This window comes from Theropithecus gelada, chromosome 3, assembly GCF_003255815.1.
Source record: "Theropithecus gelada isolate Dixy chromosome 3, Tgel_1.0, whole genome shotgun sequence".
NCBI classification, from domain to species: domain Eukaryota; kingdom Metazoa; phylum Chordata; class Mammalia; order Primates; family Cercopithecidae; genus Theropithecus; species Theropithecus gelada.
Genome location: NC_037670.1, coordinates 169,740,888 through 169,764,750, shown reverse-complemented (window position 1 = coordinate 169,764,750; position 23,863 = coordinate 169,740,888).

The following is a 23,863-nucleotide window of genomic DNA, read 5'->3' as shown; positions in this document are numbered from 1 at the left end:
AATTCACGTTAGGAGATTAATGGCAATATATTTTCATGACATCTATAGTGCAGAATTAGCCTCTGTAATGGCATGTATGTATCTCGGTCATAAAATTCAATACTCCAGACTCTCTACTTCAGGCTCTTCAGTGGCCTCTATATTGTCCACTAAAATTATTTCCTAACTGATAAATTCTTCTTTGACACTAACCTTGTCAAAAGGCTTACAAAACTTCTTTGAGGTAAAGGAAAGCTCCTGCAAAGGCATTTCCTTTGTTTTAAGTTGTTCTCCATGTTCCACAGTATGTACATAAACACAGGAATCAGGGATAAATATCAAAACAGAACAGTCTAAAAAAACTAAAATGATAGCTGTCTTGAAAACATGTGTCAGCCCCAGTCATGTTATACAAAGTAGATCTGAAAACAGAAACGGAAGGCACAGAAGCATGCCTGTGTCTGTGCAGTACTTTATATGGCTTAAATAATACAAAAAAAGATTTTCTTTCACACTGTATTTTATAACTGGAAGTTTGTCTTTACATCCGTATAATACTTTTCCAAATAAACTAAACATCAGTAAGTACTGAATGTCCTGAAGTACAGAGCAACTCAGGAGTATACTTTTTAAAACTATTCATCCAACAGATATCTGTTAAACATCCAAGAGTAAATTAGTAGGTGGGGAAGGAAAAGGGAGTAGTAAGAGTTGAATAAACTGCGTTCACCTTCTGCAGGCACTTTCTTCAGTATTTGCTCAACTTAAAATACTCCTCCACTTCTCACTACTAGCTTGATCCTGGCTGAGCAGCATTTTACTGTTGGCAGCTATGCTGGACTGGTTGTTGTCTGTTTTAGGTTTTTCTCTGCCTTCTAAAATTTACCAGCATTTGAATAAAGTTGCTCATTTCAGTGTTAATTGTTTTGGTTTGCACATAAAACATTTCTGATTTGTTTGAGTGCAGCATTCTTTTATTACTGCACATCCACACTTCTTCCAAAGGAAAAGAAGTTATCTTGGACATCTCTCTGGGTTAATTTTCCAAAATGATATTAATAATTTGCTTTCATAATACTATTTCTTAGAAACTTAAACCCTGTCAATGGGTTATTACACACACCTTTCCTATTAGTCAAGAAGCCCTTAGCCCCATTAAGCTTCAGTGGGAGGAGGCCATGATCACAGTTCAAGGCTAAGCACAGCATTAAGCTCTGTGATCATCAGTATTTCAGAAGGAAAAGAAATAGCTGTTGCCGCACTATTCAGCCTGCCATTCACTCTGCTAGACTTGAGATAAGACTTAGCACAATGTCATAGGTAAGTAATGATCAAAGAAGGTACAAACTTGCACGTTCCAATTAGATATATTTGAAAGTAAGTATGAAATACAGAGGAGACAGTCAAACACAAAACACACTCCTGACTGTTCTAAACTCCTTTGGAATGGCCAAACAAGATATAATATCACAATATACCCAGAGAGAGCATCAGTATTTAAAATTAAAATAACTCTTATGTTATATATAACATTTAGCAGAATTAGAGAATTAACTGCCTATTCCATGTACCTATTAGAGGTTTTTCTTAATTAAAAGGAAAACCATATCACAAATAATTAACTTTTAAATTTAAACTTGTGAGTAATTTAGCAATCACAGTAATGAGGTTCATTTCTTTAACTGAACGAAAATGTATTGATTCAGTGTTTAAGGGTTCATAAACCGTCCTAGAATCTATTTGGTAATATTCAATAAAAAGAGGAAATAGTTCCTATTTTCAATGAATTTATAATCTAGCACAGAAAATAAATAACCAGAGCTTATTATGTGTCTTGAAAACATTTGTAAAGCAGCAGACCAAGGTAATTTTTATAATTCAATAATATGAAGCAAAAAGGAGTGAAGAGATGATGACAGTAAATGGTCAAACATAGGATTATGGGTTGTAAAGCACTTTAGGATAAAAAATTGTGAGAACTCCTTACAATTCACGCAGATCAAGCTGAGTGCAGAAATCAAGCTCTTCACCAGCAGATTGTGTTGCGTGAGTTATGAGGTAAATCACCAGGATACATTTATAGCACATTGCTAGGCCTAAAGTGGTATTCAATTTAGTAAATCTGAACCTGCCACAGGCATAATAGCAGAGATCAGAGCTGGTAGCATATTGTCCCTAAATTGCAAATTCCTTTCATTCTCTGTTAACAGAAAGAGGAGATGAAGCTGAGGCTTCATCTGTAGGTAAAGAACTATATGTTGAGAATAAATAAATAAACATGGTAAAGAACTAAATTTCCAAACCAGGGCAAAGTAAACATTTAAGAATATACTATTGGCCAGTCATGGTAGCTCATATCTGTTCATCCCAGAACTTTTGGAGGTTGAGGTGAGTGGATTGTTAAGGCCAGGAGTTCAAGGCCACCCTGGTAACATAGAGAGAGCTCATCTCTTAAACAACAACAACAAACTCACCTGGGTGTGGTGGTCTGTGCCTGTAGTCTCAGCTACTTGGGAGGCTGAAGCAAAAGGATTGCTTGAGCCCAGGAGTTCAAGCCTGCAGTGAACTATAGTTGTACCACTGTACTCTGGGCTGGGCTACAGAGTGAGACCCTGTCACAATAAATAAATACATATATACATACATAAAGTATTAATCAATTACATAAAATTATACAGTAGTCCCCCCACTTATCTGGGGGATATGTTCTAATAACCACAATGGGTGCCTGAAGCCATGAATACAATTGAATTCTATATACACTATGCTTTTTTAATACATACAAACATTACATACATACATACTTTTGACAAAGTTTAACCTATAAGTTAAGCACAGTAACAGACTAGCAACAAAAACTAATTAAAATAGAACAATTATAATATACTGTAATAAATGCTATGTGACTGAGTTCTTAAAAGATCTTATTGTATTGTAATCACCTTTCTTCTTGTGATGAGGTGAGATGATACAATGCCTACATAATGAGATGAAGTGAGGTGACATGGCATTAGGCTACTATTGACCTTCTGAGGATATGTCAGAAGGAGCATCATCTGCTTTAGGTGATCCTGAATTATCCAACCATGAAGATGTTTGTGGGTGGATGTCAGGAACAGACAATATTGATGCCCAATGGGTGAATAGCATCTTCACCGTGGATATACCAAACAAAGCAATGATTCATGTCCCGGGCAGCAGCTGGGAGATTTCATCTCACTACTCAAATCTGTGTGCAATTTAAAATTTATGAATTGTTTATTCCTAGGATTGTCTACTTAATAGTTTTATACTGCAGTTGACTGTGGGTAAATGAAATTATAGAAAGTAAAACCGTGGGTAAGGAGGGACTACTGCAGTGATAATCAACTGTCTCTAAAAACAAATAAGGTTTTACTAAACTGTCCAGGTAAAACATAGGGAATGAGGCATGAAATCAGCACAGCAAAGCAATAAATTGTGAAACTATCGACCCAAACTTCAAAAGAAGTTTGGGGCATAATTTTGGTATTCCACTGAAGACATCAAAGCTGAGCATTTTGCAAACCATATAAGAATGCTAGGAGGGATTTTAAACCATAAACCACTCTTTCTCTTACCTGGACCTTGAGATTCTCTCTGCCTCTTCCATTTTCCTGTCTTGTTATTCCTCCCTTGCTTCTGGTCTACTCTGCCATTGCAGTTGGCTGTCCAGTCTAACCAACTTCTCTCTGCAATCCTCTTAAAGGGACAGAACGCTAAGTTGACTAAAGAGTTTTCTGCAGTAGTTAAATGGGTCTCAGAGTTACTCAACAAAGCAGTTCCCATACTTTATTTTCCCCTGGGACTATAAAACAATATAACCCATTTATAGAGTGTCTGGAAAGAAAAAGTTTTTTGAAATTACACGAAAAGATTTGAACAATATCAGAAAACTTTGAGTTACTTGAAAAAATTGCAGGAAAAAGAAATTTAAAATTGAGTTCTATTTGCTAGCAAAAAAAAAAAGACAAATGGTAACAAAATGATGAATTATCACTGGAAACTGTTATATGATTGTTATAATTATTTTCTTGTTGTAAAACTAGTCTATTCTTGCCAAGTTATATTAATATTTACTCAAGGTTAAAAATTAAAATGTCTCCCAATTAAAGATACAAACAAATTCAGGTTCTGACAGGCAGCACTGTCATCCACATTTCATATATACAAAATGTTTTTAGGTAAGAGCTGTTTACTATATTTGATGATTGTTCTCACTTTTGGCCTCAAGCATGCAGAAAGAAATTTTGTGCAAATTTACTGTAAAGAAAACTATAGAAGCCTAGTCACCTGCCCATAAAAATCTTCTAGTAATTTTCTGGTTATGGCTTTTTTTAAGTTCTTTTTTTTAATCTTTGCATTACCTCCTTATAAACTAATGACTATTGCCCCTATCTGAAATATAGGAATATGAAGGTAGAGGGGATTGAGGGAGGTAACCTATTCTATATCTTATGCTCTTCATTTACTGAAAATTACTTAATTAGTATTTCATTCTGAACTTTCTCCTTTCAGAAATGTTCAAAAGGAAACTAAGGCTATTGGCTTAGTTTGGAATATTCATGTCTACCATCTTTATTTCTCATCATGCTGTAATCAGAACTGTTTTGCCTACGTTTAATATCTGAAAGATACCCTCAGCATATATTTATCACATATTTATTTATTCTCAACATGTAGTTGTACAGAAAATTCTCTTGTTTTACCATTGTTGTTTTAGCATTATTGAATCATGTTTAGATATCTTAATTCCTTTTCCAATATTTTTCTATGTTAATTTATTTTTCAAATAGTTTTATGACTATGTAGTACATATTATCTGAGGAAATCAAACATTATATACAATATCTTATTCTTTCTTCAAAGTAGAAATTAAATTTTATCTCTCCATAACTTATATAAATTCTGTGTATCTTATGTTAAAAAAAATAGTATATACTGTTTCTTTTCTTGGGCAGCATAAAGATATCCACAGTATCATAATCTATAAACTACATTATTAACGCATTTTATCTCCTAAGATTGATATGGAAATTAAGCAAGTAATGTATATCTTGAACAATTTGCAAGATATTGAGCAGTTTTTCTAGACTTTTCAGTAATTTTAAATAAATTCAATATAAAAATAGTTTTAACATACCATATAGGAAAGTGGGTGGTAAAAGAAGTTACTAAATGTCACAGATGAATGAAACCTAAAAATGTAGGTATATTTTAATATATATAACTTGCTACATACTTAGAGATATAATTGTGTTAGGCCATTCTAGCATTGATATAAAAGAATATCTGAGGCTGGGTAATTTATAAAGACAAGAGATTTCATTGGCTTGTGGTTCTGCAAGCTGTGCAAGCATGGAGCTGGCATCTGCTCAGCTTCTGGGGAGGCCTTAGGGAGCTTTTATTCATGGGAGAAGGTGAAGCAGGAATAGGCACATCACATGACAAAAGCAAGAGAAAGAGAGGGAGTTGAGTGGGGGGTGCCATACACTTAACCAGCTTTCACAAAATCTCACTCACTATCACAAGGACAACACCAATTCATGAGGGTTCTTCCCTCATGACCCAAACACCTCCCACCAGGTGCCACCTCTGGCATTGGGGATTACAATTCAACATGAGATTGGTGGGGATGCATATTCAAACAATATCATTCCATCCCTGGCCCCCTAAATCTTATGTCCTTCTCACATTGTAAAATACAATCATGTCTTCTCAACAGTCCCCCAGAAGACCAAAGTCTCATCTGGAGATGAGCTCCATTCACCTATGAGCCCATAAAATTAAGCAAGTTATTTATTTTCAAGATACAATGGGATTACAGGCATTGGGTAAACATTTCCATTTCAAAAGGGAGAAATCGGCTAAAAGAAAGGAGCAAAGCAAGGAGCAAAGAAAGGATCCAAGCAAGTCCTACACCCATCAGGGCAGTCATTTAATCTTAAAGCTCCAAAATAATCTCCTTTAACTTCATGTCCCACATTAGAGCACACTGATTCAAGGGGTGGCTTCCCAAGACATTGGGCAGCCCGTGCTCCTGTGTCTCTGCAGGGTTCAGTCCCCATGGCTGCTCTCACAGGTTGTTGAATGCCTGTGGCTTTTCAAGGCACAGAGTGAAAGCTTCCAGTAGATCTACTATTCTGAGTACTGGAGGGTGCTGGCCTCCTCTGACAGCTCTACTAGGCAGTGCCCTCAATCCCACATTTTCCCTCCATAATGCCTTAGTAGAGGCTTTCTGTGAGGACTCTGCCCCTACAGCAGGTTTCTGCCTGGGCACCCAGGCTTTCTTATACATCCTCTGAAATCTAGGCAGAGACTGCCAAGCCTCATTCACTTTGTGCACCTATAAGCTTAACACCATGTGGCTTACGACTTGTACCCTCTGAAGCAGCAGCCCAAGCTGTACATGGGCCTCCTTTGGCCTGAGGCTGGAGCCAGAGTTGCCAGGACACAAGGATAAAACTCCTGGGATGGTGCAGGACAGTGGTGCCCCAGGCCTGGGCCCCAAAACCATTCAGTCCTCCTGGATCTCTGGGCCTGTGATGGGAGGGGCTGCCTCAAAGATCTCCGAAATGCCTTTCAGGCCTTTTCCCATTGTCTTGGCTATCAGGATTGGTCTGCTTTTTATTTATACAAATTTATCTAGCACATGGTTGCTCCACGGCCTGCTTGAAATCCTCTCCTGAAAAAGCATTTCTTTCTTTACCAGATGGCCAGGCTGCAGATTTTCCAAACTTTTATGCTCTGCTCCCTGTGTAAGTATAAGTTCCAACTTTAAGCCATTTCTTTGCTCCTTCCTCTGAGTATAGACTGTTAGAAGAAGCCAGGACATATCTTGAACACTTTGTGGCTTAGGCATTCCTTCCACTGGATACCTTAGGTCATCACTCTGAAGGTCAAATTTCCACAGATTCCTAGGCCATGAACAGAATGCAGCGAAGTTATTTGCTAAGGCATAACATGTGTGACTTTTGCTCTAGTTCCCAATAAGTTCCTCATTTCCATCTGAGACCTCCTAATCTATCCATTTCACTACCAATGTCACTATCTGCATTTTGGTCACAACCACTTAACCAGTCTCTAAGAAATTCCAAATTTCTCCCTCATCTTTCTGTCTTCTTCTGAGACCTCCAAACTCTACCAACCTCTGTCTGCTACACAGTTCCAAGTCACTTCCACATTTTCAGATACCTTTGTAGCAAGACTCCCCATCTGGTACCAATTTTCTCTGTTAGGCAATTCTAGAATTGATATAAAGAAATACTTAGGCTGGGTAATTTATAAAGAAAAGAAGTTTAATTGGCTTATAATTCTGCAAGCTGTGTAAGAATGTCATTGCACCTTCTCAACTTCTGGGGAGGCCTTTTACTCATGGCAGAAGGTGAAGCAGGAGCAAGTACATCACATGACAAAAGCAGGAGAAATAAAGGGAACTGGGGGGAGGTGCCACACATTTAAACAACCAGACCTTATGACAACTGACTCAGTATCATGAGGACAGCACGAAGCAGCCTTATAACCCAAGCCCCTTTAACTAGGTCCTACCTCCAACATTGGAGATTACATTTCAACATAAGATTTGGGAGGCACACATATTCAAGCTATATTAATACTCATTTTGTCTAGTTATAGCAATATAATATTAATCTGGTAGAAAAATTCATTTTAAAATATTTAAATTTTAATAATACTTCCAGGTGATAAAATTCCGAAAGTCTAGCTGCTTTGAGTTAAACATTCAATTACATAAAATCCTTTTAACATTATCTAAGTTTATTTTCAACACCAAAGTATTTTAACATAGGTGAAGTCATCTGATCTCAAAAGCCTAGTGATATAAGCAGCACATAGGCTCTCTTTATTTCACAAAAAAAATAATATAGTGACTCCGAGTTAAGAAACTTCTTTGATTTCATAGGACTAGTAGAGGGAGATACTGAGATGAAAACAAGGCTATTATTATTCATGAGTTTCCCCCAAGTCTGCATTGGAAATGCTACTCAATAATATTTTGGGTGCTGCATTAGTCCATTCTCACACTGCCTGTAAAGATACTACCTGCGATTGTGTAATTTACAAACAAAAAAGGTTCAACTGACTCAAAGTTCTGCATGGCTAGGGAGGCCACAGGAAACACAATCATAGCAGAAGGCAAAGGAGAATCAAGGTGTCTCCTACATGGTAGCAGGAGAGAGAGAGACAGAGAGAAAGAGAGAGAGAGAGACAGAGAGAGGAAGGGCCACACTTTAAAACCATCAACGCTTGTGAGAACTCACTCACTATCAGAAGAGCATGGGGGAACCATTCCATGATCCAATCACCTTCCACCAGGTTCCTCCCTCAACTCGTCAGGATTATAATTTATGATGAGATTTGGGTGGTGACACAGAGCCAAACCATATCGGGGCCTTTTAAATTAATTCTTTATAAGAAAATAAAATCCTTATGCACACAATAATCATCCTCCCAATCTACTCTAATTGTAATAAATAAGATGCATATGCTTTAAAGTATGCTGCTAGAGGCTGCCATTTATAAATAGGCGGAATTGCTTATTACTGACAATACCAGTCCAATCATTAGCATAATGTTTCCATTTCTCTTTGTGTTTATCTGGATGCTTAGAAGACCTTATAGTTACTTTCAAAATTCAGCCCAGTTATTTTCTTTTTCTTCCTCTGTAAGTGTTATATTTCTTAAGATACATAATCAGAACTAAGGCTTTGAGATAAATCATTAGAAAAGTTGAAGCATTTTCTGCATGTATGCTATTCTTACAATTAATTCCTATCAGAATCAATTACACATTTCAGGCCTCCAGATAGAGAATTCTGTACCTGCTGATGATTGAAAGGACAGGAAGTTTATTACATTTATATGTACAAGATTCCTTTCCTTTCTCTCCAGCCCTCATAGCAATCATTAATAACGTAACCTTCAGTACAATGGGCTGTCAGCGCTTACCCTCTATTAGAAGAAAAATATACCACACATTTCCATAGTGAATGGGAAATGCAAGCTGAAAAATGTGATAACATGAAGAGAGGCATTCTTTCAAGTTATTTTGCCTAATTCTATTTGATACCTGGAGGAAGGTGATATTTTATCTTCCTATTGTAGATACTGAATGGGAACAATCAAAGCAATATATTCTGGACTTTTCAGGTCAGAAGAAAAAGGTTTCTTTTGTGACTATGGTTCAGTATGGCAGGTTCTGTTTTTATTGTTGGTAGCAGAGTTGATCTAAGAATAATTTCCCAAGTTTTGCAGGATATTTGCAAATTAGAACTTATAATACAATTGTGCAGTCCTATTCTCAACTCCAGGCATTCAAAATTTGAAAATACTAACAGTACAGAAATAAAAGCTAATTACTATATGAATTAGTTTTATTTCTTTCTCTTTATCATTGCCATCAAGAAAAATTTATTTTTCAAATGTCAGTGGGAATTGCTCATGAACAAGTCAGTTAAAATATAATGTAGTTAACTACTATGATCATGAAATGGTAATATAATTCACATTAGAGACATACAGCGATTGTACTTAGTAGAATAAAAGAAACATTGCCCAATAGGCAGCAGTAAAAGGTAGTGAGCTCATTGCTATGAGAAATATTCAGAGACTAGATGACCACTTATCAATAATGTAATGATGTATTATAGGAAACATTTAGGAACTGTTTAAATAAAATAATGGATGAACCAATTTACACAAAACTCCCTCCCTATCATGGCAGTCTATGCTTCTGTGAAAAGTAATATGAAATCAAAGATTTAAACTGGTCAAGATTAATCCAAGACACTAAGAATGTATGGAACGAATTGTTTAGTAGATAAAATCAACTTGTATCAAGGACTTATGTATGTCACTATATATAAATCATCTCATTTAATTTTCACAATAAATCTGAGCTAAATATGATTCTCCTCCTACTCCTCAACAGCTGAGAGAGAAGGAAATTTACACAAAGTCACGCAGCCAGTGAGGTGAAACTAGAACCCCAAAGCCTATGCACTCAGCCATTTGTCTTTCTGTATTTAAAACTATCTAGGTATTCTTCCAATTATTCTGAAAAATGTGATTCTAACCCTATTACATAATATTACAGTTGAAGTTTTGTAGAAAAAAACATATAGAGTAGATCATCTCAGGCAGCCCGTCAATGACAAAATGCCAATACCCAGCTTAAGATTTTGGCTTAGTCAGTTCATTTGGATGACATATCTTAGCAGGTAATCTTGGATATTTTCTCAAGAAACACCAGAAGTGGTTTCAGAGGATGTAGAGAAGGGATTTCTAGATCTTTGTGCCAAAAAAAAAAGAAATTAATTTCCTCAGAATAAAAGCTTCCTTACCTTACACTGCAGAAATTAAGCGTAATTTGCATGAGTCTTTCAAAGAGCCCTACCAGAATTCACCTGGAAACTAATTGTCATCTACTAGGTTAGTTACAATGGAACCCCAGCCTAATTCAAATCTTCTTCACTCAAAAATTCATTTGACAAACTATTTTTTTTGGCTTAAAGTGTTTGGTTTCAGCAACAAGATTAGTATCACTCCTAGCTTTGTTTGTTTGTTTGTTTGTTTTTTGTTTTTTCTTTTTTACACAGTAACCAATTTAAACAAAACAACAGTCTGCTTTTGCAAGGAAATTACCACATATTTAAGTTTTAAGCTAAGTTAAATTCTGTCCATTAACATTTTTTAAGTCTCTCAACTTCTTTACCATCCATCACAGCTTTGTGACCTGGTAGGTTTTCATGGATCCAGCAGTCCCCTGAGCTTCACGTTCCTGCTCAAAGAGCCCTGGCCATCACTATCCATCCTCTTTCTCCTCACCATCTCCTCATTATCTAATGCCTCAGAATATCTCAGCCCTCCTAGTCATGAAGATGGCACTGCCACAGGATGCCATCACACATGCTGCAGCAAAGCCATCAGGAGTCCAGGGCCCAGGTTGGACCCCGTTGGAACTCTAGAAGCCCTGACTTGCTTATTGGTGCCCCCTGGACCAGACAACAAAGCCAAATGAGTGCAAAGGAGTTAACACTTTCTGTGCAAATTTTGACCAGTTCAAGTCAGAATATGGCAAGGGTCTGACATATAAATTCTTCCTTCCTCTATACCATGGACAAACTGTTCTAGGAGCCCTCTCCTGGGGACATTCCACATGACTGAGCAACTAGTTCTGTGACTCCTAAGGCTGTTCGTCTTGGTAATACACCAAACCCCAAATCACATTTGCTTATAATTGTTTTCCCTCCTTCCCTCACACATAGAGCCCTAAGATTGCCCCACTAAAGCCTGAGAATGTTAGCCTTGCTTCAGTCTCTGATTTCCAAGAGACATTGTCTCAACTTTTTTCTTCTCGTTAGTTTTCCACAAGGCTTAAAGCAAAGAAATGCAAACATAGAAGTTTAATCAGGAGAAATGTTGTTTAGTTTAACATTACGACTAAAGCAATTTTCACAGACATCTGAATGAAATCTGAGCAACACATAACTATATAACCATAATGTAACATTTTCCTGCAGTCTTAATTAAAAATTAATACAACTGACTATAGTCTTTATTATTTAATTAATCATCACCAGAATTTACAAAATAACTCTTCCAATTTCGGGGGGAAAGGGTAAAACCTTCCATTTTTTTTCTGTTTTACTTCTCTATATAGGGAGTGACTTCCACTTTAAAACAGAAAATGCTGTTGCCAGAAAATGTACTGTCCTGGTGCTTTAAGGTCAACAGTTTAATTTTGGGTAAGCACTTTCCTTTCTTTTATTCTCATATCTTCATTATAGCTCACTTTCACATAAAGCTAAATGTACTTTTTCATCACCAAGGCAATAAAAAGGTTAATTTAAAGCAAGACCAGGAAAAAAAAAAAGTCAGCAATTTACCGTAGCCAATCTCCGATTCCCTTGAAGTCTTTTATTCGTTTAATTGTTTTTATTTTGAATTATTCCAAGCACCCCAAAATCTAAAGACTAATAAAACGAACGCAAGAGTACCTATCACCCTGCTTTACCCAATCCAGGCATCTGGCAAATCTACTTCAGATTTTTACAATTAAAAGCACATTAGTTGGAGTCAATACCACATAAATACCGCTCCCTATGTCATCTTTTTCATCCTTTGTGATGAGGAATTTTATTTTTCAGTCTCTTATGGGAGTTTGAGTCATTCATACATATGAATTCATATGTGGAAATAATCTTTTAATTTTTTATAAATGACATTAAAATATAAATTCATTTAGTTAAACAATCTTGCTTGTGGCACTTTCTGTGTGCTAAACAATAATCCAGGAATTGAATTTACAGTGAAAAACAATACAAAGTTTGTATTTTTTAGACTTACAGTTGAGGAGCAAAACAAATAAATTTACAATATGCTATGTAAAAGTGATAATTGCTTTTTTTTTTTTGAGACGGAATCTCGCTCTGTCACCCAGGCTGGAGTGCAGTGGCTGGATCTCAGCTCACTGCAAGCTCCACCTCCCAGGTTTACGCCATTCTCCTGCCTCAGCCTCCCGAGTAGCTGGGACTACAGGCGCCCTCCACCACGCCCGGCTAGTTTTTTGTATTTTTTTAGTAGAGATGGGGTTTCACCATGTTAGCCAGGATGGTCTCGATCTCCTGACCTCGTGATCCACCCGTCTCGGCCTCCTAAAGTGCCAGGATTACAGGCTTGAGCCACCGTGCTCGGCCTAATTGCTTTTTAAAAAGGATAAGCACTTTGGAAAGCAAAGGTGGGAGGATCACTTGAGCTCAGAAGTTTGAGACCACTGGACAACATAGTGAGACCTTGTCTCTACAAATAATTAGAAAATTAGCTGGACATTGTGGTATGTGCTTGAAGTCTCAGCTACTCAGGTGGCCGAGGCAGGAAGATCTCTTGAGACCGAGAGTTTGAGGTTGCAGTGAGCTACTATCACACCACGGCACTCTAGCCTAGGCAATAGAGAGAGTTCCTATCTCGAGAGAGAGAGAGAGATAAGGAAATAAAGAGTGTTAGAGTGAGAGGTGCTAAAACATTTAGACTGATGAACAAAGATTTGAATAATGTACAGAAGAGAGACAGCACAGCAGCTGTGGAGAAGTCTCCTAGAGAGAGGTGACAGCAAATGGCTAAGACAAGCCATGAGTGATGAGTTCAAGAATCAAAAAGTGGCAAGAAAGAATTTAATGAGCCCAGTCGATGATATGGTTTGACTGTGTCCCCACCCAAATCTCATCTTGAATTGTAGTTCTCATAATCCCCACGTATTGTGGGAGGGACGCAGTGGAAAGTAACTGAATCACGTGGGATGGTTTCCCCCATGCTATTCTCATGGTAGCCAGGAAATTTTCACATGATCTGATGGTGCTATAAGGGGCTTTCCCCTTTGGTTGGCTCTCATTTTTCTCTCTCCCGCTGCTTGTGAAGAAGGACATGTTTGCTTCCCCTTCTGCCATGATTGTAAGTTTCCTGAGACCTCTCCAGCCCTTTGGAACTGTGAGTCAATTAAACCTCTTTCCTTTATAAATTACTCAGTCTCGGGTATGTCCCTATAGCAGCAAGAGAACACACTAATACTGTTGAGAACCAGAAGAGGAATTTGCAAATGTTCATTGTACAACATGCATTTTTCATTTAAACATGCCTTTTTAGAGCTTGAACCATGTTGTAATGAATAAATCTTCCCATTTGTTAAGAAAATTTAATTATCCATGTCTATATTAGTTTACATTGTTTCCAATTTTTACTATTTTCACTATTGCAAACAGTGCTACAATAAATGTGCTTTTTCATACCTCTGTTTTCAAACTCTCCCTATTTGTTGAAGACAACAGGTTTTTCACCTTTAGAATGACACATAATTTGAATTTTGATTATTATACAAATACCATATTTCCAGTGGAATCATTTGTTTTTATTTCTTTTAAATATTCCTCTATGATATGTATGCAAACTGAATGGGGTATTTTAATAGTTATTTTGACAGTAAATAAAATACTTTTGGTGACGCTCACCTAGTCTGAAACTCAACTGGTTATATGTGTGGGAGGAAACTATTGATAAGATTCTACTTCACACCTCAAACCAGAACTGCCAGCCTGATAAGCAAAGATCCCTCCTGTTACCCATTTACTCTAGTGGCTGGGGGTAAAGCGAAACTCGTTATATATTCAAGACTAGTCAGAGGTGGGAAAAGTGCATCAAGGGAGAAAAATAGAACATGGCAAGCCATGGGTGAGTATTAACTAACATCAAAGAATCAAGCAGATAGCAGAATTCTAGATTCATCCAGTAACCAGGAAGCCTACAATGTTGAGAGAAATAAAGCAAGAATAATCAGAAAGCAATGCAAATGTTGGAGATACAAGCAAATACACCAGATAACAAAATAAATTATTCAGGAAAACAGTCCTGATATAAACATATACTAGATGCCTGATAATCAGGCAAGATTTTCTCTTGGTCAAATGTCCAAACACGGCTTCCTTGGATCTAAGCCCTAAAACAATCTAACAGGAACACCTCACCAGAAGGAGGAGTTACAGCGGGAGGAAAACAACAATGTCTCAAAACCACAGAACATAGCTTACATTTTTTAAAAGACTGAAAATGGAAAAACATATAATGCACCTGTAATAGAAACTGTCATTATCTTATCATTCCTGAGACCCTTATGTACCCCTTCTGACTTCTCACTGCCAATTCTTGCATCTCTCTAAATACTGTTTGTTTGTTTGTTTTCATTCTTCAACGCCCTGGAACAACACTTTGCTTATGGGCAGGAGACACCAGAAATGCCAAATTATTACCACTGTCAAGGAACAGTCCTCAATGAATGACTTACTGGAGTTGGTGTAACAGTACCCCAGCCTCCCCTCTGGCTAGGAGAGTCTGAAGACTTGATTTTGTCCTGGCCTCAGGTTTCCCCTAAGAAACTAAGTTCCAGGGGCCCCCTGTGGTAGCTAGATTTGAAAAGCACCTGTTAGTGGCTACCAAACCTCCAATCCTCTGCCGGCACACCCCACATCATCCCCCGCAAAAGTACGTGAACTTCAATTCTTATTTGAGGGACTGAAGTCTCCATTTTCTTTCTGGCTACGGGCTAGGGACCACTCTCAGCTCACAGAAGTCACTCCCAGTCCCTTTCCCCAGGAGCCCCTCCACTTCAGCAATGGAGAAAGCAACCAGGTCAAGCCCCTCTCATACTTGGAATCTCTCTAACTACTTCCTCAGTCACCAGCCAGAGAAAACCGCACTGTTAAAGGACCTGTGTTTTCATGTGAGGCCTGCTCTGATAATGTTCATATCCTAAGGTCAGCTGACGTAGGGATTTCCCTAGATTAGTTGGTTGATCGAATCATCAAGGGCCAGGAGGCATGGAGAGCCATCTGATAATTGCGACAACCACAGCAATCATTTAATTGAACGTGAGATTGAGGTGGTGTTTGCACAATTCTGTAAATATATAAATAATCCTTGAACTGTGAACTTAAAACTGATGGACTTTACGTATGTAACTTCTACCACAATAAAGCTTTTACAAATCACTTCCATGCATATCATCTTATTTATATCTTAGAAAATCTTTTGTATTTTAGTTATTATTATTCCTATTTTTGCAGATAAGGCCAAAGTAAGACAGAGTTTAAGGTATTCCCAGGAACACAGAGTGGTAAAGGTAGAATCAAATCAATGCCTTTTGCAGATTACATTACTTTGTCCTATTTACTGCCTGTGTTACGTAAATGTAAGGCAACCTTATAATTTTTTAGATGTTTCTTGAAAAATACACACCATTTTAAAATGCAGATCACATTACAAACAATTTTACATTTTGCTGTAGAATTGCTTTCAGGTTTTAAATCGCTTTCTACAGGGTTAAAGTGGAAGAAAATACTTAGGAAGTCAATTGCTGTTTTTACAAACCTATTCCCTACATAGCAGAGCTGGGGCGGCAGGGAGGGAAGTGTCTTGTGATGAACATTAACAGTAGATGAGAACTTCAGTCAGCTTTTCTCAGTGTACAAAGAAATGTATAATGAATTCTAGTGTCCCATATTAGAGATAGTCTATTTTATACTCTACACATTTTGCCTAAGAGTATGGAGTCTCAAACGCCCCACATGAACAGTCACAGCTGTTATTTCCACTGATTCAGAAACGACGGTCCTAAAATAAATCCCACGCTTAATTAGCAATTCAAATATTGCATAAAATATTTCTATGCTCCAATTTTTTTCAGCTGATAAAAATTCAGGTTTTTTAATAAAAAGGAAGACAACTAAAATATTATAAGTCCAAGGAGAATGCAGAAATAAAATTGATTTTAATTGTGTTTCTTCCCCTAAAGTGAAAACATTTTTGTCATGTAAAGTATGTTTTAGGGATCACTAAAAATTTGCAATTGCTTAACAGCTGCCTGGCACATACACACACACACATACCCATTGATAAAAGTTTTGAATACTGACAAAAGAATATGTTATAAACTATTAAAATGCGAAACTGTCAGTTGCTTTGAATTTCATAAATGACCAATATTCATTAAACATGCAAAAAATATATGTACATGTATATATATTTAATTTCTACCGTCCCTATCGGTTTAGTCATCCAAGATGTCTTGAAGACATTTTCTTTTTCTTCTTTCTTATCCACACTATGCCTTCAACACAAAATAAAATGAAGTGCCATTATAGATGTTTTACTGTTAGAAAGTCTTAGAACAATCATTCCTTAGCTCTTTTCACTTTGCCTAATTTTACTTATACATATATCAAGTGAGATGCTTGTTAAATAGTCGATTCGTGTTCAGAGTAGCCACATGTGACCCAAAGTTAGTGGCATTAAACACTTAAAATAGTAATAAGGCAGTTAGAAGTCTCAGTTGGCTAAATTACAATCCCTGGGGCAGTCTCTTCTTTACACCCTGCACTACTTTCTTGCCATCATTAACAGTTAAATTCAGACAGCAAACCCTGTTATTTCCTTTTTTTTTTTTTTTGAGACGGAGTCTCTCTCTGTCACCCAGGCTAGAGTGCAGTGGCACAATCTCGGCTAACTGCAACCTCCGCCTCCCGGGTTCACGCCATTCTCCTGCCTCAGCCTCCCGAGTAGCTGGGACCACAGACGCCCGCCACCATGTTCGGCTAATTTTGTGTATATTTTGGTAGAGATGGGGTTTCACGGTGTTAGCCAGGATGGTCTCGATCTCCTGACCTTGTGATCTGCCCGCCTCAGCCTCCCAAAGTGCTGGGATTACAGGCGTGAGCCACCGTGCCGGGCCCTCTGTTACTTTTTAAGCCTTTTATAATTATACTACTCCAGGGGTGCTGGTGACCTCAGGCTCTGATCAAAAACTTGGTTGAGCATTAGAAATGGTGGGCCTTCAGTGAAAGAGAAATGGGTTTGGATATAATATATTTAAATACACAAGTTTTCTACTCTGTCATTATTTTGCTCAGAAGCAACGGTTTTTGTCTCCCCTGGAAGAACTATGAATGAAGTGACAGTTCTTATGTGATATGGTAATTTCATATCACATGATTTATGTTGTCTCAGTTCCCATTGTGAGTATAGGTTTAACTTTCTTACACCAGAAACTGGACCCAGTCACCCTTGACAGTTTCCAGCTCTACACCTCTCCTAGTAACTGCGTCCTTAGTAACTGGCTAGACAAGACTGCTTAGAGTTTCTTGAGAATTAGGCTTGCCGACGGCTTGGCATAGTGCAATTCTGAACTTCCAGAGTCCCTAGAAATAACATCAATTTGGTACAGCCAAGTAACCAACTATGCAGTCATCTACACAGCTTCTTCATACTCTTATTCGCTCTACTTCCTACACAATAAGCAATTTCATAGTATAAACAGAATAAAGAAAAACAATCAAGGGCAGAAAGAAGACAAAATTAAGGATTAATTTACTAGCAGCTTCCCAGTACACAAATTTGTATCAGTGGAATATATTGGAAATGGGATATCAGTTAATATGCTTTCCATACATGACATCTGGCACAACTGGCAAATATAAATTGAATCATACTCAAAAGTATGTAATATGGAATGCACTGGCCAGATGACTGCCTTTTAAATTGTTATTTCTAAGCAGCTGACAGCCTGAGAAATAAAGAAACAGAAAGGATGGTGTATTGGTGGTGCACTAGGAGCAGATGAAGATTGCAAATGTGTGTGATTAGGCAAGGTAAATAAACAGGTTGACTGATAGATAGATCTATCTTAAAATTCCTCCTGAGAAACTGTTCAGAAAATTTATAGTAAAAAAATTCTTATTTGAACAGGAATAAAACTTTTAGTGATAGATAATGTGTTTCTCAGTTCATCTAACTAATTAAATGTTGAGCAAACCATTTAAGGATCATCAATTTTTGGAGAAGGCTAAAAAAACTGTGGCAGGATGTAATAGTACTATTTCTGATGCTAGCAGAATTGTCCTTAGAATTCTCATATCTTTATTCCCAAAAGGAGATCACGACTTGTTTATCTAATTGTATTCATAATGACACCGAAATTTCCTAAATAATTGTCTTCTCTAATCACCACCATCTGAAAACTACAGTGAGGAGATGCCATTTGCAAAACTTTTACAGTCCTGGGGAAATTTATGCAATCATACATAAAATACATTTATTTTTGTTATAACTATACAAAGAGCTATAACTGGCCTTATTTTAATAAACCTCTTCTGTCATTTTTTGAGAAATTTTAGTTTGGGTATAATTCTCATGCTGTTAACACTGCTTTCTAAAATTCATATTGAAGACAATGCAAGTTCACCCGAAGATGTCTTTCTTGCAGTTGTTAAAATATGAACTAAATTATGAATGACTATAGCAGTGAATGAAAGTACCTTCAACATGCTACTAAAGCAGAAGACAAAGAAGAGCTTCTCTGCAGCCTTCAAAATTCTAACAAAGACACTAAAATAGCGGAAGTTTTCTTCAAATCTTTTGGTGTGTCTTAATGATGCCAATTTATAATTCCAACATCTTCACTATTTTGCAAGGAATTTCGTATCTTTTTAAATGTAATTGCTCATGTTTACTCTTTCAGATTTGAGGTCATCTCCTTTTCTCCTGTGTTGATCACTCAGTCTTCACCATGACACCGACTCAAAACATCTAGCTCTCATGGGCCTGACCCATACTTCCTTCCAGTGAGGCAAAGCGGCTGGGGCATGCTGTGAGCGGAGCTTTTCTCTGACTCTGAATTTGGTTAATGTAGTGCATTCACCCAGAGGTGAAAGAGTCTTTTACAAGAGCTCTGAAAACATGCAGCACCGTGGAAGGAAACATACCATCCGGAGCAATACAGAGTATATTTGTAAAATAGAATAGCTCTTTTTAAAGTCTACTAAATAGGATCCACATTAGGCAGAACTATTTAGGGGTGCTTCCACATTGATGATGAAACCAGTTGAGATACATTTATCATTTAAGAAACCATCCTTCTGCTCCTTTTTGATTATTTATTTTGAAATGATTATTGACTCACCAAAAGTTGCAAAAATCATAGGGTCCTGTTAATCGTCACCCAGCTTCCCCTAATGTTAACAACATGGATAATTATATTAAAAGTATTATGTCAAAACAAGAAATTGGCATTGAGTCAATGCCGATAACTAAATTACAGACTTTATTCAGGTTTCACCAGTTTTTACATGCACTCTTTGTGAGTGGGTATAGTTCTGTACAATTTTATCACATGGATGTGCTCGTGTAACTACCATTAAAATAAAAATATTACACTGTTCTATCATTGTAAAGGAGTTCTCATGAGCTATCCCTTTATAGCCACCCTCTCTTGTCCCTAGCAACTACTGAACTTTCTCTCCATCTCTATGATTTTATTTCAAGAATTTTCTATAAATGGAATCATATAGCATACAAGTTTTTTGAATGTAACGTATTATTTTAATTTTACTTCAGTAATTTGTATTCAAATAGCCTAATGCACTCAATTTTTCATAGTAAATATGCTTTAGGAAGGAAAAAAATCTTCATACAATTCTGTTGTCATACTAAGAACTAGAGGAGCCAATACACTAGCAATTTTTTAATAACAAATTAATATATTATTGCAAATATATGCAATGTTAAAAACATGGTATCTCTTTTGTTACTAAATTTCTTCCTTTTCTTGGGTAACCTTGAGAATTTGGCTTGTGTGTCATTCTTTTTATACAGTGAACTCGTATAATTTTATGTTGCGTCAGCCCCTATTGTGAATGTAGGTTTAACTTTCTTAAACCACAAGCAGGGCCTAGACACCCTTGACAGCTTCCAGCTCTACTCCTTCCCCAGGTCCCCAGTGTGGTGGATCCAAATATTTGTCTTATACAACTGCCTCCTGGTGACCACATTCCCATGAGACAGCTAGTTACGATTTACTTGACTGGCCCTGCTAACTCTCATACCCCATATGAACTGTGCAAATATGCCACAATGACCACCTCTCAGAGACAGGTGACCTCCTAGAAGTTGTGTCTGCTTGCTTTAAACCCATCAATTACAGCTTCCCACAGGAAACCTGTTGAGATCACGCCCTGGGCCCCAGTAAAGGCACCAGCCTGTGGGTCCCTCCCTCTCTTTTTTCATTGACCAACCTCCATGTGACTTTCAGGCATGTCATTCACTCCCAGAACCTGTAATTAATAAAATATTTATTTCCATCTTGTGTCTCTTCTAATCACTGAAAAGGTATTCTTTATAAAAATAAAATCAAAACCTTGAAACACGTGATTGGCTTTCTTCACTCAGCGTAATGTCTTTGAAATTCATCCAACTTGTAATGTGCATTGGTAGTTTGTCCTTTTTTATTACTACACAGTGTTTCCATTGTGTAGATGTACCACAATATGTTTAATCCTTTATCTTTTTGAAGGACATTTGTGTTGTCATCAATTTGGAACCATAGGGGCTGTGAACATTCATGAATAGGTTTTGTGTGAACATGTTTTCATTTTTCTGGGATAATTTCCCAGGAGTGTATTTGCTGGATCATATAATCCCATCTTCATTTAAAATTCTGAAATTTGTTCATTGCGGATTTTTTGCATTCATTTTTATTTTTTTTAATATTGCATTAAAGTGCCATTTACCTTAATTACTGATGTTTGGCACTCTTCCTTAAATCATTTACCGGAGGTGAGTGCCTCACTTACCTGACCTTAGTCTTGGCCCTGGCTATGTAGGTATTTCATTTTATAAGTATCTGTCTAATGGTTTCCTAGAGGGGCTGACAATGTGGCTGGAATTTTCACCAGCAATATATGAATGATCCAGTTTCTATGCATCCTCACCAGCATTTGGTATTGTGACTTGTCCATTCTGTGGTTTTTCTTTTCATCCTCTTTACAGTCTTTCAAAGACCAAAAGTCGTTTTTTGTTTTTTGTTTTTTTTAAAATCAGGATGATATGCAATTTATCAATTTTTCTTCAAAGAATTAGTATTAGTTCTAAAACTTTATTACATAACCCTAGGTCCCAAAGATTTTCCCATATTTTGTTTTTTCTAATGGTTTCATATAGTTTAAAATTTTACATTTAATTTCAGGATCCATTTGGTTAAAATTTTTATAAGAAATGAGGTTTAAGTTAATGATGTTTTATTTTAGAGTTTTTATCTAAACTGGTTGCTTTATTTTATCAAATTTATATTCAAATTGTATAGAAATTATTACATATATCTATTTGCTATTTGACCTATGAAAGGAATATGACTAATATTTGGTACTTTTAACCTCTACTCTAGTATCAGTAATACCACTAAAATAAGCCACTGATAAATTAATTGGGGTCTTGTTTGTATGTTTGCTTTTGGTTGTAGGTTTTTCAATAAAAAAACAACAAAGTCATTTCTCTCATCCTTCCCACAGAAAGTGGGTTAGACCTTAGTGCATTTAAGTGTATAGATCCACTGCCTAATGGGAAAACTAGAATTCCTTTGTTAATATTTTAGTCTGATCTCCAACCCTTCCACAAAATCCTCTTCAAAATTTTAAGAAATCTGGGAAACAAATTGAAACCAACACATATTCAGAAGGTCTATGCCATGATTCACAACCTATTTAAACATAATGCACATTTTTATTGTAAGAAATATATTACAACACTCTAGTTGTTATTCTGAAATGAATTCATAAATGACAAAAAACTACTTACATATAAATTTTTAATTCAGTATAGTGGTCTTACTGTATAATAAAGGTGAAATAAAAGGAAATTGATTTATAATCATATAATATGTATATCATTTTAATGTTTGAGCACGAGTACACTAAAACATATAATGAAATAGTCAGATGATTTCACTTATGTGTAATCTCCCAGTGCTATAGCTACAAGTACAGTCTGTTATAGGCATGTTGTACTGGCCATTTAAAATTCGTGAATTAGAATGTCATTGTTTTCATAATTTGTCAAAATGGTAATCAAATTTTGGTAGTATACTTAACAAAACAAAGTAACTCTTTTCTCAATTTACACAACATTTGCATTCCTACAAATGTATATAAAAACAATACAAAAACTATTTATTGTGTTGATTTTTACTATGGAGCTAAATTTTCACCTCAAACAAACATAAATGCATTTCTCACCTTTGTAGAGATAACTGTAGAGAAGTTATCTCCACAATTAAAGAAGCAAGATTTTGCTCATCAGAAGTGCTGCCTACGTTGCAGAACATCTAACATCCCCGGTCTTCAACTATTATTAACACCATACCCTCTTACATGCTTTCTAAATGCCCCATAAAGGTGTGAGCTGACTCACTACTAAGAAACCCCAGCCTAATCTAACTGGCACGAAATCTGATGACTGCGGACACTAAGCAAATTATGTAAATGCCTGAATTTGCCTGGTTATTAGGTCTGTAGAGTGCTTTAAATTTCAGTGTTTTAAGTACTTAAATGTATTCATAAACAATGTTGGAGGTCTTCCAAGATGACTGACTAGGGGCACAGGACACTCAACCCCTCCACAAAGAACAGCCAAAAAACCATATAGATAATCACACTTTGAATAGAACTTCTAAAAGAGAGTACTGGATTCAGCAGAGAAGAGGCAGGAAATACTTGAGACACCTGAGAAGAGGGAGGTGATGGGGACAGTCCAGCTGCAATGGGCTGGAAGCCCATAGAGGTTCCCCAGTGCAGAGGGCAAGAAGAGATCCTCAGTGGTTCACATTCTTACTGCAGACTTCTGTACTCCTAGCTGTAGGAGAGTCCCCCAACCCCTGCAATCTCTGAGACTGGCATAGGGATTTCCCTGTAGTCTGCACAATGGTCAATACCAGAGAGGGAGCTCACACTGGATCCCGCACCATCCCTGAGTCCCAAACAATTGCAGCAAAGGGCCATTTTGAGAGCCCAAACCCCAGCAGATTGCATCCTGACATGAGGCCCAAGAGCCTGTGTATCCCCATATCCCTGAAGCCCCACTGACATCCTCCTACCTCCACCTGGATGGCTGCAGTGGTGAGATGCTGGTTAGACCCAGCAGGGCAGTAGGGGCCCTAGCACTCTAGCCCACATAGTTTCCTGCATGCCAGGAGAAGGGCAGTGCAGAGCAATCGAGAGGCTGTCTCCAGGACAAAAAGAACCAAAAAGCATACTTCCCAGAGTCTGAAACCCACATGTCTTGGGCCATTATCACCAACAGCAACCCTGCCTTCCTGCAACAGCAGGAATGCTACCCATGTCCAAGTACTCTGGGGACAGACTCTATTCACCATCTCCTACAGCCACTGTCACCACTAGAAAATTAAATGCGTAATCCCCAGAGCCTAAAACTTACCTTTGTGGGGCCATTGTCACTAACAGCAATGCTGCCGCCTCAA